The 15910-nt window shown below is 44.1% G+C and overlaps 2 long non-coding RNA genes across 7 annotated transcripts in view; one reads left to right on the forward strand and one right to left on the reverse strand.

The window, feature by feature from the left end:
* Positions 1-15910, reverse strand: part of LOC131506543 (uncharacterized) — a 235300-nt gene that overhangs the window by 92554 nt on the left and 126836 nt on the right. The gene's annotated exons all lie outside the window — the stretch shown is intronic.
* Positions 3346-7331, forward strand: LOC131506544 (uncharacterized). The gene is made up of 3 exons (XR_009259019.1): positions 3346-3462; positions 3797-4006; positions 7091-7331. It is a non-coding gene; the product is annotated as an uncharacterized LOC131506544 (long non-coding RNA).

A 15910-nucleotide genomic window follows, 5' to 3' on the forward strand; every position in this document is an offset into this window, starting at 1 on the left:
AACGATCCCAGACTGACGTCTTTGGACCTTCCTCTGGATTCTAGATACATCCTTCATATCTCTAGTTGGTTGTCTAAGAAGCAACACACCCCGCAACAATTCCCACCTCACAACAAATTACTGTTTGTTTCATCAACTACCCAAACCCCAGATCTGGAAGTTATCCTTCATCCTCTCTTTCTCCTAAACTGCCACATTAACTCAGTAGCAAGTCCTCTTTGAACTTACTTCCAGATGTAACATTTTCTCTCACTTGGCCTGCTTCCTCTCTTCCTCTCAATGGTCCATTTCCTACATAACTAACCCTAAGCATAAACAATGATTCAAATGATACCTTGCGATTTTTTTTTTAATTTTTTTTAACGTTTATTTATTTTTGAGACAGAGAGAGACAGAGCATGAACGGGGGAGGGTCAGAGAGAGAGGGAGACACAGAATCTGAAACCGGCTCCAGGCTCTGAGCAGTCAGCACAGAGCCGGACGCAGGGCTTGAACTCACGGACCGCGAGATCGTGACCTGAGCCGAAGTCGGACGCTTAACTGACTGAGCCACCCAAGCGCCCCGCGATTATTTTTGACCATCGTGAGAACAAAATACAAACCTTCTCACCCTGCTTTGGGAAGCCCTCCATAATCCATAATCTTTATGAAGCCATACACTCCCTCCTTCCAAACGCACCACCTCCCTTCTGTTCCTCAGACACATCAGACACCTTCCTCCCTTCAGACTTTCACACTTGCTATGACCTGTGATTGAATTCTCTGCTTCCTGATCATTGCATGTCTGGTTCCTTCTTGACATTCAGTCCTCAATTTTAATACAACCTCCTCAGCTCGGTCATTCCCAGCCAACTTTCTTTTTCTTTCTTTTTTTTTTTTAAATGTGTATTTACTTACATTGGGGGTGGAGGGGCAGAGAGAGAGGGAGACAGAGAGGATCCCAAGCAGGCTCCCCACTGTCAGTGCAGAGCCCTGACACAGAGCTGAAACCCAAGAACTGTGTTTTCAACCTGCACCGAAATCAAGAGTCGGACACTTGACTGACTGAGCCACCCAGGCGCCCCTCACAGTCAGCGTTCTAAAATGGCCAGCCAGCCTCTCACCATGTCACCAAATTCCTGCTGTTTGTATAGCTCCATCAAAAGCATCTTGATTCTTTTCCTGCTTGTTTTATGTTTTGTAATTTTTGTCTTCTTTCATTTGTATGCGGCCTTCACCTCGAACAGTTCTTGGCACAAAGTAAGGGCTCAGTTAATATTCATAAACTACATTAATGAGTGATGGACTGTTCCTAACATGAAGCTCGATAATATTCCCCAACTGTCCCCACTACTAATTCTTTGGTGAAATTCCTTGATGGTTGGCAATCAGCAGCTTGGTAATGAGCAAGGGTTCCTGTCTGATGTGGGTTTTGTTTTTTTTTTTTTCCTGAGAAAAACACAGTGCCTCATTTCCTGGAGGGCCTGGTGATAGGGCTGATACAGGAGGCTGCCACATGGTATGCTGGTATGCACCTGCCTCGAGAACAGAGCTTATATCACTCATTGGAAGAAACAGGAAAGTTATGAAAAGTGACTGGCTGCAGAGGACTTGACATTTTGCCTCAAAGCTCTAAGAGGAAAAAAAAGGCAGAACTGTTGAAAAAACGCACATATTAATTGGCACATCATATACCTCCCCTCAGTAACATTAATTTGAAAGGAAGGAAAAAAGTCTCCCAAGATTTTTTTTTTAGAGCTGAACACCGGGTACTTTTGCTTTGTGAGGCACAGCAGGCCAGATTCCCACTACGTGTGCCTTCCAAAATCCTTGTGTGTGGTGCATCCATACTAATACCTCAAGGTTAAGCTAACAGCCACAGCAGAAGAGATAAACAAGCATGTTTCTTATTTACAGCTATGTTTACACTTTTAGCTTCCAGGCAACTTAATTATTTGATTTTAATGCACACGTCCCTGTTAGGAGTTATCAGCACCTGACAAAACGGACTCAGCCTAATGTCCTAGTTTTAAAGTACAGCATGTCAAGCAAAAAGAACGATACAAATATTTCAGTCTGTTTTCTTTAAACATATGAGAACAAGGTTCCAGAGAGCTTACATCACTTCTCCGAAGTTCTGTTAAGTCCACAGCTGAGACAAAGTAGAACACATGTTATAGAAATGTAAACACACTTTAACTTACCCCTTAACATATGAAAAGTGAAGCCCTAAATTCAAGCCAGTAATTTTGAAATTAGGAACATTCATATATATATATATATATATATATATATATATATATATACACACACACATATATGTGCATATATCGCATATATATCGTCGCCTGCCTTTTTCTGTGAACTTGATTTTAAATTTAATAGTCACTAAATTACAATGTTAGCTAAGCTGTTTTTTTCTCCTATGACTTAGTTTTCAATCTGAGAAAGAGTTGATGATGACTGTAAAACATTTAACAGACATAAGATCACACGCAGTGATATTTTAATGCAAAGCTTATACTCTGGTTTCTCTTCAGATCGTATAAATCTTTCGCCTTTTAATGCAAAGCTTTTCCAGGGACTGGCAAAAGTTACAAACGGTAAACTATTCCAATGGCTTAAATAACTTCCACCCATGTTTCTTGTAGCCCAGCTCTCTAAGGAACACTGACATTATGTACCAAAACTATGAGCTATCAAGACGATATAAAAAATGCCAAGTTGCTTTACGCAAAGGTATTTTAACGAGGGAGATGGCTGGAGAGATCAAAGGCTAAATATAAAGTCAATCTTTAAGTGCTATCCATACATTAAAGAACTTTAATTGCTTAGCCTACTTTTTAAAGGTTGTCAGTGTTTAACAGTAGTTTCTTTGCCCAGGAGAAAAGGAAAGGAGGGGAGAGGAAGGGATAGAAGGTGAAACAGAAGAAAAAAGTAAAAAAACAAAAAACAAAAAACCACAAAAGATTAACTAGGCTTTTTTGTGCACCCAAGCAATTAAAGAGACATCTTAAGAGAATGCAAAATAAAGACATCGGCTCTTGAAGCTGAGGTGACCGTGATATCTGGCTTCCAGAAGCTGGACATTAATATCACCACTGTCGGTGGCAATACCAGAGTTTCTATAAGCGGGTTAGTAGCAATTGTCCTGCTGGAAGCAGCAGCCTGGAGCTTGTCTTGCAGCCCCATCTGCACAGCAAGCACGATACTTTTACCTTAGATTGTATCGTTCTTTGGGTGGCCTTGGGACATTGATAAAAATCAGAGGGATGGAAGTGCCTCTTGCACACAGGCACCTCACCTTTCACCCCTGCCACTGCCGTGTCAGTACACGTGTACCCCTCACACACTTTTCAGAACGGAGAGACAATTAGTGCAGAAGCCAACGAGATGAAGACACGCTCTTCTCTTATTAGAACTGGAAAGGATTTAAGAAATCAAGACTGCAATCAGAAGGTCACACAAGGAGCTGAACAAAATGTTGATAATTATTGAATCTGGGTGACTGAGAGGCGGAGGTTTTACGACGGCATTCTCACTAACTTACGTAGATTTGAAAACGTTCGTAATGAAAAATGAAGGAGAGAGAAGGAGGTGGAAAAGGTGAAGGAGGGAAGGAAGGAGGAGGAAGGGCAGGAAGGAAGAAGGGCCTCAAGTCCCATGGAAGAGAAACCCTGCTAGTTTCCCCCTAAACCAAAGGTAAAGAATGACCATGGCAGAGGACTTCATGCTTCACACTCTGCATTTATATGCCTGAGTAAGCCAAGACTCGCCTTCTGACCCTACCTTTCACCCACGTCTCTCTCTTCTGCAGAAATTGTCCCACCAATGACCTCAGCTCTTGGGAACCAAGGAGCCCTTTCAGACAGGTTTGGCAATGAGGGTCTGGATCTATCCAAAGGTAGACAATCAGCTGTGAAGTCAGAACGCCCCATGCTTTGGTCCTCCGTCCATCTTCCCTGCGCCACTAGAAAGAAAAACCCAGCACGTCTGCCTCCCACCTACACAGCTTCATCACAGACAAGTAGATGGGGGCTTATTTTATGGGTTCTATTTGCAATCATTGTATAGACGCTTTTATATTTTGAAAATTCTTCACTACTCAGCAGGTCCAGAAGTGCATGTCAGCTCTTCATATGCCAAATGAATAACCTGCCCCTTCGGGTGCCAAGTTCAGAAAGTATTTAGAAGGAAAATTAAGGGAGCTTGACTTAATGAGTAGGGGAGTTAGCTCTTCATGACAAATGGAAATTAGTAGACCGACCTACTCATATTCCACCCCACGTGTTGTTTTCCTCTCTGCCACTAAGCACTTCTCTGGCCATACATAGGCTGGAAAACTACTGGGAATGTTGATGAGGTCCCTGGGAAGTAATTTTATATAAGGTCCAATCAACTCACCAGAAGGTTCCTAAGGACCTGCTATGTGCCACGAACTATGCTATGTGCTGGAAATAAGATATAAACGATGCCAAGAAGGTCAAAGTCAAGTGGATACGGTTAAGAAAGGAATCACCAATGAAAATACACTGATACATGTATTCCTAGGTGTTTACACAGAGAAATCACATGAAGACAGAAAAGGCTAAGGACATGGCATTATGAATTGAGGGACGATGGGCGGGGGGGGGGGGGGGTTGGGCACCCGCTGATAGTGTGGAAAGGGAGAGCACTGCAGGAAGAAGGAACAGAATGCACCAAGTCTCAGACCACCTGCAGTGTGGAGCATGCACACACAACTCACTGGGGGAAACAGTCTTTGAGCAAACATTATTATGTACCTTCTGTATTCATAAGCTAGGTGCGAGGGGCAGATATCAATAGGAATTGAAAGTGGTCCCTTCAATGTCTGCTCGGGACTGCCGGTGAGGGTCTCTCCTGGACTCAGGCTGGGGGTCAGGAGGCAGAAAGGGCTCTTCTCAGGCTCTGGGCAAGAGTATCTCACACTCAGGGAAATTAAAGCTCCTCAGGGTGGGGATTTAGGAGCAGAAGGAACAAATAAAGGCAAGATAAGCCTTAGGAAAAATTGCAGCAAGTCTAGCTCTGGCGGCCCTTTCTTTGTCCATTTCTTTGGATCCTCCTAGATCCCTTCTTTCCTCAAACCCGCTTCTTGACCACCCTCCCCCCCGCCCCCACAAACACACACACTCACCAAAGACCTCGTGGACAACTTTAGTCCTAGACTGCCTTTCCCAGAAATGACCCTTACTCCAGAACTCAGTCCCTTCTCCCCAAAGTGTGCCGTCCCTTCAACTCCAGGGACCTCAATCTCATGCTAAAAGGAAAATGAGCAAAGTGAATAGTAGGATTTGAATGATTAAGATCCTCTCAAATCTCTCTGGGGACTAGTCTTTTCCTGTTTAAATAGCACTGTTTAACTCAAATTATACGTGGTATTTCAGGCAGTGTGGAAGGGATGTTCTAGGGAGGGACTTGTTTCCGTGGTCCTTGGAGCCCACACCGCCCACTCCAAGCTCCAAGTGTAAAGTTGGCCCCGGGGGAAAGAAAGAAAAAGAGGAAACAGCTCTCCCACCTGAGTGAGGAGTCAGCCTCTCTATTCTCTGTCCTGGATCTATTCCGCCAGTTTATGAGGAGCCCGGGGCTGCCCTGGGCTAAGCTGTGTGTCTCCGTGAAGGCCGAGAGCCTGTGCAAGACGGGATAGAGCTGCCGGCAGCAAGGGAAACACGGCTCTGGGACCCGGGTCTGCCCCGACCAGTTCTCGGCCCCTGCAGCCCAGACATTCAGCCAGGCACTCACATAAGCCCAGTGCCTTCCATAAGGGGCTTCGTAACCGCCCCCCTCCATTCCCCGCTCCTAATCCTCACTTAATCACCTAGTTCCTTCCCCAGGTGACCATGTGTTCCACATGTTCAGGGGAACCTGATCCAAACTCTGGCATCCCCTCTGCTGCCCATCGGGCACAGCCCCTGCCCTCTTGTGATTCTTTTTTTTTTTTTTTTTAATGTTTATTTATTTTTAAGAGAGAGAGACAGCACAAGCAGAGGAGGGGCAGTGAGAGAGGGAGACTGAGGATCCGAAGCAGGCTGTGTGCTGTGAGTGTAGCCCGAAGCGGGACTCGAACCCACAAACCGTGAGATCACGACCTGAGCTGAAATCAAGAGTCTGACGCCTAACCGACCGAGCCACCCAGGCACCCCCGTCTCTGTGATTCTTGTAAACATTTGATCAGGACCTCCTGGCACGCCTTGGATCCTCAGGCCCCTGTCGGTGCTGCACGGAACCCTGTCTCTTCTGGGATGCAGCCCTAACAAAGCCATCTCTGGCTCAAATCCACCCCAGCTGGGCCTCCCCTGAGCAGAGAAGTTTTCTTTTGGAAACTGCATTGCCAGGTTTTCCTCGGAGCCGGGGGTTCAACATCCACTGATGAGGCTGGCCTGGATCCTCGGTGGCTGTTCCGTGGCTCCTGCCGCCTGGGTGAGGCATCGCTGGGGTCGGGCTCCAGCAGCTGGGTGTGGAATCACCCCCAGCCTCACCACCACAAGAGGCAGCTGTGACCAAAAAGCCTGCCAAACTGGAGGGATCGGGAGTCTGGAATGTTTTCACCTCTTTGTTTCTCTAGTTTCAGGAAAAGAGACAAAAGTAATCTCGAGGGGGGAAGGGAATCTTATCGGCTGGAGAGAACTCAAGGAAACCTCAGCTGTTTCGCAGGCTCACTCGTTTATTTGCTATGCAGTCACCCTGATAGCCCCCACTGGGCTCCCTTCCCTTCCCTGTAAACAACTGGCTCTAATTAAACTCGTTCTCTTGGATGAAGGTATATAACCTTGGAGAGTCCATAAAAAATGGCTTCACTCTTAAGACTTCAAAAAGCTCGTGGTCCCTTTGTCAGGCCCTAGACAAGGTTAATTTATGTCGTCGCTATCTTACTCTGAAGGACTCTAGTGACTTCACATCTGTTCTCTGTCTAATCTTTGTAGGAACATTGCGGTGGTCTTGGCAGCTCGATGCATCCAGTGGTCTCTTAACCGTTTCCTGCCCAAAATGTCCAGGCGTTCAGATTTGATTTTCTCTCCCCCCCTTGCCCCCATAAAAGCTTTCAATTTCCTCTCAGCCGGTGTCCTGACTGCTTCGTGTTCTCTGACTCCAGCACGGAGGAACTGTCCTGCTCCCCAGACTGGCTGACTTCAAGTACAGACTGGGAAGCCCCGCAGGAGGAGAAGGCGATCCATATTTCATTTTCAAAATGGAGAGAAAAGATGACATGAGACGGGAAATTATGCAAGAAAACATGGATGGTAGAGAAGACTGTTTTTCAATCTGTGGTTGCAATTAGAATTTTTTTTAGAATTGTTTTAAATTAATTAGAATAAAAATATCAGAGTATATTACATTAAGGCATTCTTTGGTAAAAACATTTGCTTTAGGGGTGTGTGTGTGTGTGTGTATGTGTTCTGGGTCGGAATTCAAAATTCACTCCTTCCTGTGGGTGCCTGGGTGGCTCAGTCAGTTAAGCATCCGACTTTGGCTCACGTCATGATCTCATGGTTCGTGAGTTCGAGCCCCATGTCAGCCTCTGTGCTGACAGCTCGGAGCCTGGAGCCTGCTTCAGATTCTGTCTCCCTCTCTCTCTCTGCCCTTCCCCCGCTCACGCTCTGTCTCTGCCTCTGTCTCTGTCTCTCTCTCCCTCAAATATAAATAAACATTAAAAAAAATTAAATTCACTCCTTCCTATAAGTTGTAGTCAAAATAGTTTGAAAGGCTGGTGTGGCACCTTTGGAGCTGTCTTAGCTCTACAACATTACTGTCCTCCACCAAGGTGACTATGAACCAATCCGTTATCTTCTCCAAGTCTTTTTTCTCCTCTTCAAATGGGGAATAACAGTAGGCACCCTACTGACCTCACAGGGTGGTTGAGAGGCCCTCATAAAATAAAATGTTATGAGCTCTAGACCAAAGTTCTATGCCACTCAAAATCTGCTCCACAGACTAGAAGGGGCTCCCAAAAAGATTCTAGGTATGGTACTGGATGGAAACCTGGGGCTTGGGCTTGGCTTCAGTGCCTCACACATTGCTTAATTTATTCAAAGTATTTATGGGATGCTTGCAGTGCATTGAGGACTATTTTAAACTTTTCTTTTTTTTTTTTTTTTAGAGACAGTAAGAGAGCGTGCATGTGAGCAGGGGAGGGGCAGAAGCAGAGAGAGAGAAAGAGAGAGTCTCAAGCAGGCTCCATGCCCAGCACAGAGCCCAGTGCAGGGCTCTCTCACGACTGTGAGATCATGACCTGAGCCAAAATCAAGAGTCAAAGGCTTAACCAGCTGAGCCAGCCAGGCACCCTGGGAACTATTTTAGTGTCAGGGGATAAACAGACCAAGTCTTTGCCTTCACAGGCTTGTGTTCTAGGGTGGGTTGAGCCAAATAAAAATAACAATAATAATAAAGAAAGAAAGAAGAAGAAATAAAAAGATAGTGTATGATTTGATGTTAAATTGTGTGGGGAAAAGTAAAATGGTCTACTAGTAGGCCAGTGCATCTGTTACTAAGATTATCTAAGACCCACTGCAAGTTTTTTTAGCAAGTTTTGGTGGCCAAAAATGTTGGAAAATCTCTGTGCAGTGGTGTTACTTTGAAGAAATGTGCTATGTAAGGCACCCAAAGACCCTTTTGTGAATGATACCTTCTCATGCTCTCCCCTGAGAGCTTTCTGGGGTGAACAACCTGGGGCATCTCTCAGTTACATCACCATCAGTTTTAATAAAACTAGGCTCTAAAGTAACAGGAAGGTCTTCATGTCTAGAAGAGAAGTAAACACATGGAATTTGTTATCTGAACTAGTTGTAAAGCCAAAACATAGACAGGTTCAAGACAGGTTTAGATAAATACCTGGGCAGTAAATGCTTAATGGCATTCAACATTTTCGAAAGACCTTGTGCTAAGGAATCCTAAGAGCCTGTGGGTGCTCTTGGCTCCTTTGTGCCCAGCCATGTATTTACTAATCATTATCATCAATACCGGGTTAACTACCGCCTTATGACTTAAGTCCCAGGCCTCAAGCTTTTATGATAATTTTTAGCAGCAAGGGCCAAATCAGCAGACCACAGATGTTGAGCATTGACTGTGAAGCAGTAAAACAGCCAGGGGACTGGGGCTGAGAAACCTGGATGTTCTTTCTAGCTTCCAGTTTTAACAAGTCAGTTCATATTTCTGAGATTCATGTTCTCCTTTGCACAAATATTTAGTCTTGATGAACTTTGAGGTCCCATTCAGTGTAGGAAAAACAAAACTAAAAAAAAACAATCCCAACGTGAGACTGTCATGAGATCCTATCCTTATCTGGGGAGAAACCAACATGCTGTGGCCATGATGCTTTTATGAGGTAATGATATGCTTGTGAATAAGCCATGCTCAAAGATCTGACCCTCACTCTTACACACTCAATGTCTTGAATTTGTCAGCACGATGGCAAGTGAAACTGCTTCTCAAAGGGAGTGCGTACACATTAACCCAAGTAGCCAAAATTTATATGTGAGCGAGAAATTCAAATTTTTACTAAACAAACAAACAAAACAAAGCATTTCTTTTTCTGGTCCTATGGTCTAGAGCAAGGTCAATAAGCAATGACTTGTGGGCCAGCTCTGACACCTGTTTTTGTAAGTAAAGGCTGTATTGGAGTACAGCCACGGCCATTGGTTTTCACATCGTCTGTGGTTGCTTTTGCACCACAGCAGCAGAACGGTGTAGTTGCAACAGAGACGCTATGGCCTGCAAAGCCTCAAGTATCGGCAATCTCGCCGCTTACAGAAAAAGTTTACCAAACCCTGGATGCGGATATTTTTGTCAATACAACTAATACATTCTCTCCTTAAAGAACTAAACTAAAACACAGTGAGAAGTTGGCTTAGTGAGCACAAGCACAGAATAAGTGGGCTTCCTTGTGTGATATTAAGGAGTAAATTGTCAGCTAAGAAAGAATAAGGCACAGTTACCTACTACAGGGAGCATCTGGCCAAGGGAACCATAATAATAAAAACCACTGGACAAGTTTGTCCTTTGGGCTATGTTTGAATGGACACTGCCCATATTTGCCTCTTTCTGTCTTTTGTTATTGTGCCTCCATTGCTGAAGCATCCCCATCAGACCCATATTTTATGTAGCATGGACAAAATGGGCTGTATTTTCTCCCTCAGTGAGCCCAACTCCACACAGTGACACATCTGAATGAAACCCAGACATGGCTCCAAAGCCATGGAGTGTAATATAGATACGACCTCAAGGTGCTCTCGAATGGTGGTAAAGGGTGGCTACTCTTGGCAACATGGCAAACGTCTGAAAATCATCTTTAGATCTCTCACCAATGGTACACTTCAAAATCGTTCTCCTTCTTTAAAATTCTACTGTATGTATGTGGTTTCCATCTTAGAGGTCTCCTCATCACACGGACAGGCTGCCTTTCTCATTTTGCATTTTATTTCTCTGTATATTGTCATGCCTTTTCTTATATACATTAACTTAGTTTCCTCTAGCTATGTTCTTCGTGGCTCACCAATATTCCATGGTGAAGCAAGAAGAGAAAAGAAAAGAAGAAAAGGGAGAGAAGGAGGGAGGTGTGGAAGGAGAAAAGAAACAGAAGAAATGTCCTAATTTCTAAGCCTTATCCCTGCCATATTTCAGTATGTAAATTGTTATGTGTCAAATTGTACCTTCCTCAAAAAAAGGTATGTTGAAGTCCTAATTACCAGTGTCTGGGAATGTCACCTTATTTCAAAACAGAGTGGTTGTGGACATAATTAGTGAAGATGAGGTCATACTGGAGTTGGGTGGGCCCCTAATCCAATATGGCCAGCATCCTTATAAGAAGAGGAGAGACAGGCAAGGTGAGTGTTGTGTGATGACAGAGGCAGAGCCTGGGGGGTGCAGCTACAATGCAACCAATGCCAAAGATTGTTGGCAAACACCAGAAGCTAGAGAGAGCCAAGGAAGGACTCCCCTACAGGTTTCAGAGCCGGCGTGGCTCTACAGAAATCTTGATTTTACACTTCTGGCTTCCAAGGCTATAAGAGAACACATATCCATTGTTTTCAGCCATCTGGTTTGTGGTATTTTGTTACAGCAGCCCCAGCAAACTAATACATAGATATGTTGAATCAAGTTTTGTAGTTCAGTGAAAGACTGAGCACCTCTAATAAATTTCAGGGCACTGATTTTATAGCTGAACCCATTTCTCTTTTTCCAGTAGTGTAGAGGTCCTCAGGTTTGGCCCTGTTTATTACACGTGGGAGGGCAGACATTTTGCTGTTAGAATCATTTATCTCCTGTCTTCCTCAACAAATGTTTTTTAGAAAACTTTTGCACAAACGTTGTGTCTTTTGCAAAAGTACATTTACTAAAAAGATGAGGGCAAGTACCTTAGACATTTCTAACACACACAGAGTTCTCTCTTCCGTGGGCGTGCAGTGGGTTGAGAGACTAAAACATTTGCCCTTCCCCCAAGGCTCTTCTTTTCTATGACTGTGATTTACTGCACTCCCCATTAATCTTAGTGTCTGAAACCAGCCCAAATGCTCCTCCTCCAAATCAGACACAACCCACGTAGATCAACATCCCGTACAAACCATGGCAACTCATGCAGGTTCTGTCTCAGTCACTGGTAAATAGCAGTGCTGATGATGACAGGACTCTTTGGCTTTTCAAGCCATAAACTTAGCTCAAGAATTTTGATTCATAGCTGGATACAAAATACTGTGTGAACGTTGATTAGCAGGTGGTCCCATCAGGTAGATGGATTGCTTACACTTTCTCCATAGTTATTCACAGTTCATTTTCCCTTCAGAATTTTTTGGTAAAAGCTTGGAGCTCTAACGTGTTTGGGTTTTAGATTCTGGAAGGAATGCAGTGGAATTTTTTGGCACTCTCTCTTGAGTGATTTATGTACTGCTCCCATTGGATAATTTGTTTTATGCATGTGTGACAGGGCTGGTGCTGGACTTCTGCTTTGGAAACGTTTGTTTCAAATTTGCATGTGGCGGCCTTTCTGGACCTTGCAGCTTTACATGTGCATGAAGAAATCCTTCCCCGGGAGACATTTACACTGCGCCCTGAGGGAAAATATCCTGAGATCTTTCTGCTTTTTTCAGTGGGACGAATCGCTAAGAAGCAAGGAGTAGAAACATTGATTTTAAGATTGGCAGGGAAAATACCCAGCTAAAATAACTTGGAAATATCTTGGAATTTCTTTCGGGAACATGATGTATAGAGGAGCGATAATTAAAACAAGAGTCCCTGCGGCCTGCAGTAAGCAGCAAAGCAGCAAGCTCTGCTAAGGCGTCTGGTTAGAGTCTCTCTTTGATGATGGTAGACGACTAGTGACTCTTCCACTTCTGAGAAGGAGCATTGCCCTCGTTAAGCACAACAGGGATGGCAAACAAATCATCTCAATCACCCTGAAGGTAGTAGTGTTGAAGTCTCAGCCCTCTTGAAATAACTCCTGTCAGGCCATCCTCTAGGACAGTGGCAAACTAGCTAGATTCATAAAGAAGAGCATCCCTCACGATGTCCTAGAACTGAGAATAGGGAGATGATAGAGATATTTTGCTGGGACGTAGACAAGCTATTGCCTCTATTCCATGTGCCAGCCCTGTCAGTGAATAAGATGATGTAGCCTCAATCTTTCATCATGAGTTGGGAACCAGGCAGGGTGAAGGGTCAAGGTTACCTCGCAATATTCAGAATACTGGTGCTTACAGGAGTCACGTCTGGCAGCATGGTTTGTCAGCAGGAACCTTGGATTCACACAGAAGAATGAGCCTGACTCATTGATATCTCTCTTAATTAGGGTAACAAGTGATTTTGTAGTGGTCAGTCACCATGCTTGGTGCCATGAAAGAGAAAAAATACCCAGATCCACCTTAATAAAGGCAAAGATTAATCTGGGCGTTCTGCAAAAGGGCATGTGTCATTTAAGGTCCATGAGGCAGACAGATGATGCATTAAAAAGAGTTTGACCGAAGAGTTTAATGAAGAAACAAGGCTAAGGGAGCCATCAGGGGATGTTGAAACGCTAGGGGAAAGTGCCAGCATAAACCTGTCACCACTTGAGCCTGAAAAGACACAGGGAAGGAGCGGCATTGCTGGAGCCTAGAGAGTTAAAGCAATGGAGCAATGGAATGGGCACAAGTCTTTTTCCCACAGATAGTGAAGGCACTGCCAGACTGCTGTAGATTGGGAGAAGTCTTCTGCAGGTGCCATTTGTTAGCCCAAACTCAGGGAAGCCCTGGGCCAGGGTGCCTTAGAGATGCCATCTGTAGCAGGCACGCTCCTTAGGCAGAAAGCAGAACAGAGGAGAGTAGGTTTGGATCTGGGCATGAGGAGGAGGCAAACAAAAAGTAATTTTTGGCACGGGCACCTAAAAATGAAATAAGCCTCTCCTTTGTATAAGGTTGTAACCAAAGCTTATCGAGGGTGAATCACTTTTGTTCTGTATAGGGTCACTTATGTGATTCCCTCCCTTCACCACCCCTCCCCCATCACATATGCTACTCTATTATCTTTGTAAATGTGGGGCAAATAGGATTTTTTTTTTTTTTTGCTAGGAAGAGGGGAGAATGATATGGAAAGTTACTGTTGCCAGAAATATCTTGACACAAAATAAACCTTGGTAGGAGAATGTTGGTTTCCAGAGAGGACATGGACAAAAGGACTGGATGCCTCCCAAAGGGGAGCTAACCAAGAGGACAGGAGGTACCTGGGCTGGTGACAAAGGCTGAAAACAGTACTTCCTGGAGGTTTCTCTACAAGAGCTGATTTCTGTACCATGAGTAGCTGATATAGAAGACTTTCCAGATCTAGCTGATTAGAGCCAGCAATATGCTTGACGAACAATGGCTGGGTGTGGGAATGTGAATCAGAAAGAGTCTTGCTCTTGGCACCTAATGCAAGTCCCTGCTGGGACCTAGACTAGCAAGGGTATCCCAGCGACAATGGACAAACAGTCATCAAACTGGCATAACCTGTCTCCAGCTACAAGCACAGGTGGAATCAAGAAATAACAGCCATTGTGAGCTGACCAGAATCTGGTTCTCCCTCCACTACATGTGCACCCAAAGCTGGAGAAGAGGCCCATTGTCTCAGCTCTAAAAAGCCTACAGGATTTACACAGAGAAGAACACAAGAAAGTCAACAAAATGTATATTGGGTGCCAGAGGATTTGGAGGTGGGAGAGTGTTGTGGATGGTCATGGAAGACTCACGGAGGTTGGGACTGGAGCTGAGCCCAACAGGATGAAGGCTCTTCAGGGAGGCAGAGGAAAATGTTAGGAGAAAGTCACATTCCAAGCAAAGGTTCCCTCGGTGGGAATGCATAAGACATGCTGGGAAGATGGTGAGTAACTCATCTGTCTGGAGAAGAGTGCGCTGAGCACGCTTGAGCTGGAAGAGGTGATGAAAGCAGTATTTAAAGAAAATCATTCTGGCCGTAGGGTGCCAGATGGATTGCACTGGGGAGCAACTGGAGGTATGGAGACAAGTTAGGAAAACTATTCTAGTTAGGAAATAGTTCAGGCATGAAGTGATAGGGGCTCAGGCTACAGTTATGACAGTGGGAATGGCAGGACAGGGCAGACTCAAGAGGCATTAGTCAGGGATGATTAACAGGCCTTGGTGACTAACTGAAAGTAGAGGGGGGAGCTGAGGAGAGGAGGAACCAATGATGAACATGAGGTCTGCAGCCTTAGTGACTCAGAAAATGATGGTGTTATAAAGAGATAAGGCAAATTAGCTAGGAGTGGGGCACAAGGCTAATAATTCAATGAAATAGCTATAATGAACTTAAGATTTTAGTAAATTGTTTGGGATGATATTCATCGGAGATATTCTTCTGCAGAAAACACTTCACATAGGCTCAAGAGCTCATGAAATGTCACTATTGCCCACCACTTTCCCAGATCTAAAACCCAAGAATCATCTTCATCAATTCTTTTTCCATTATTCCCCAAATCAGTCTTCAAATTCTGTTAATTTTACTTTTATTATCTCTCAAATCTGCCTACTTTCTCCAATCCCGTACTCTTTACCTCAGTTTAGACCACAATCATTTTTCACCTAGATTTCGCCAATTATTTCCCAAACCGCGTCCTGTCCCTCCAGTCACTTTCCACAAAGAAGCCAGAATGTTCTTTCTAAATAAAAAAATCTGATCCTGCTGCCTGCTGATGACACACCTCTGGTGGTTCCCTTGGGAGAGAGCCTTCAAAAAACAATAATCTTACAGCTGGCACCTATTTCATTCCTTGCCCTCATCTCTCATCATCTCATGTCTCACATTCTATGTCCCAACCATATTGAGTTACTTACATTTCTTGAATGTGCCATGCTCTCTCTCACTTCCAACCTTGCACATGATGGCCCCCTCTGTTTAAAATATCTTGCTTCTTTCACATTGCATCATTCTTGACATTACATGTCAAAATATCCCTGCTTCAGGTAGCCTTTGCTGACTTCATAAGGCCGATCTAGGTAACTCTTTTTTGTTTCCTCAAAATTTTATTCATCCCTCTATCACAGCTTATATTACTGTGTAGAGTTCATTCCTTATTTACTTATCTGACTCCCATTCTAGATCTATGTGCCTACCTACAAGAAAACATTTGTTTAATGAATGAATAAATAAAGCAAAAGAAACATGGTTCTGTTGGTATTTAAATCAATTCAACAAACTGGCATGAAGTACCTACTATTTGCCATGTGCTATGCTGGAGGTTGAAAATACAATGGAGAATACACTTCTCCAAACAAGAAATGCACAATCTACTATTTTAGAGTCAGTGATAAGTTAGAAAATACATTGCACAACGAGTGTTTACTAATACTGAAATCCAACACTGAAATGGAAAAAGCCCATACTTTAAACTCAGGCTGAGGTTCAAATTTGTTCTCCAATTTTCATATGGCCTTGAACAAAATGCTAGCCTGTT

The sequence above is a fragment of the Neofelis nebulosa genome, chromosome 3, assembly GCF_028018385.1.
Source record: "Neofelis nebulosa isolate mNeoNeb1 chromosome 3, mNeoNeb1.pri, whole genome shotgun sequence".
NCBI lineage: Eukaryota > Metazoa > Chordata > Mammalia > Carnivora > Felidae > Neofelis > Neofelis nebulosa.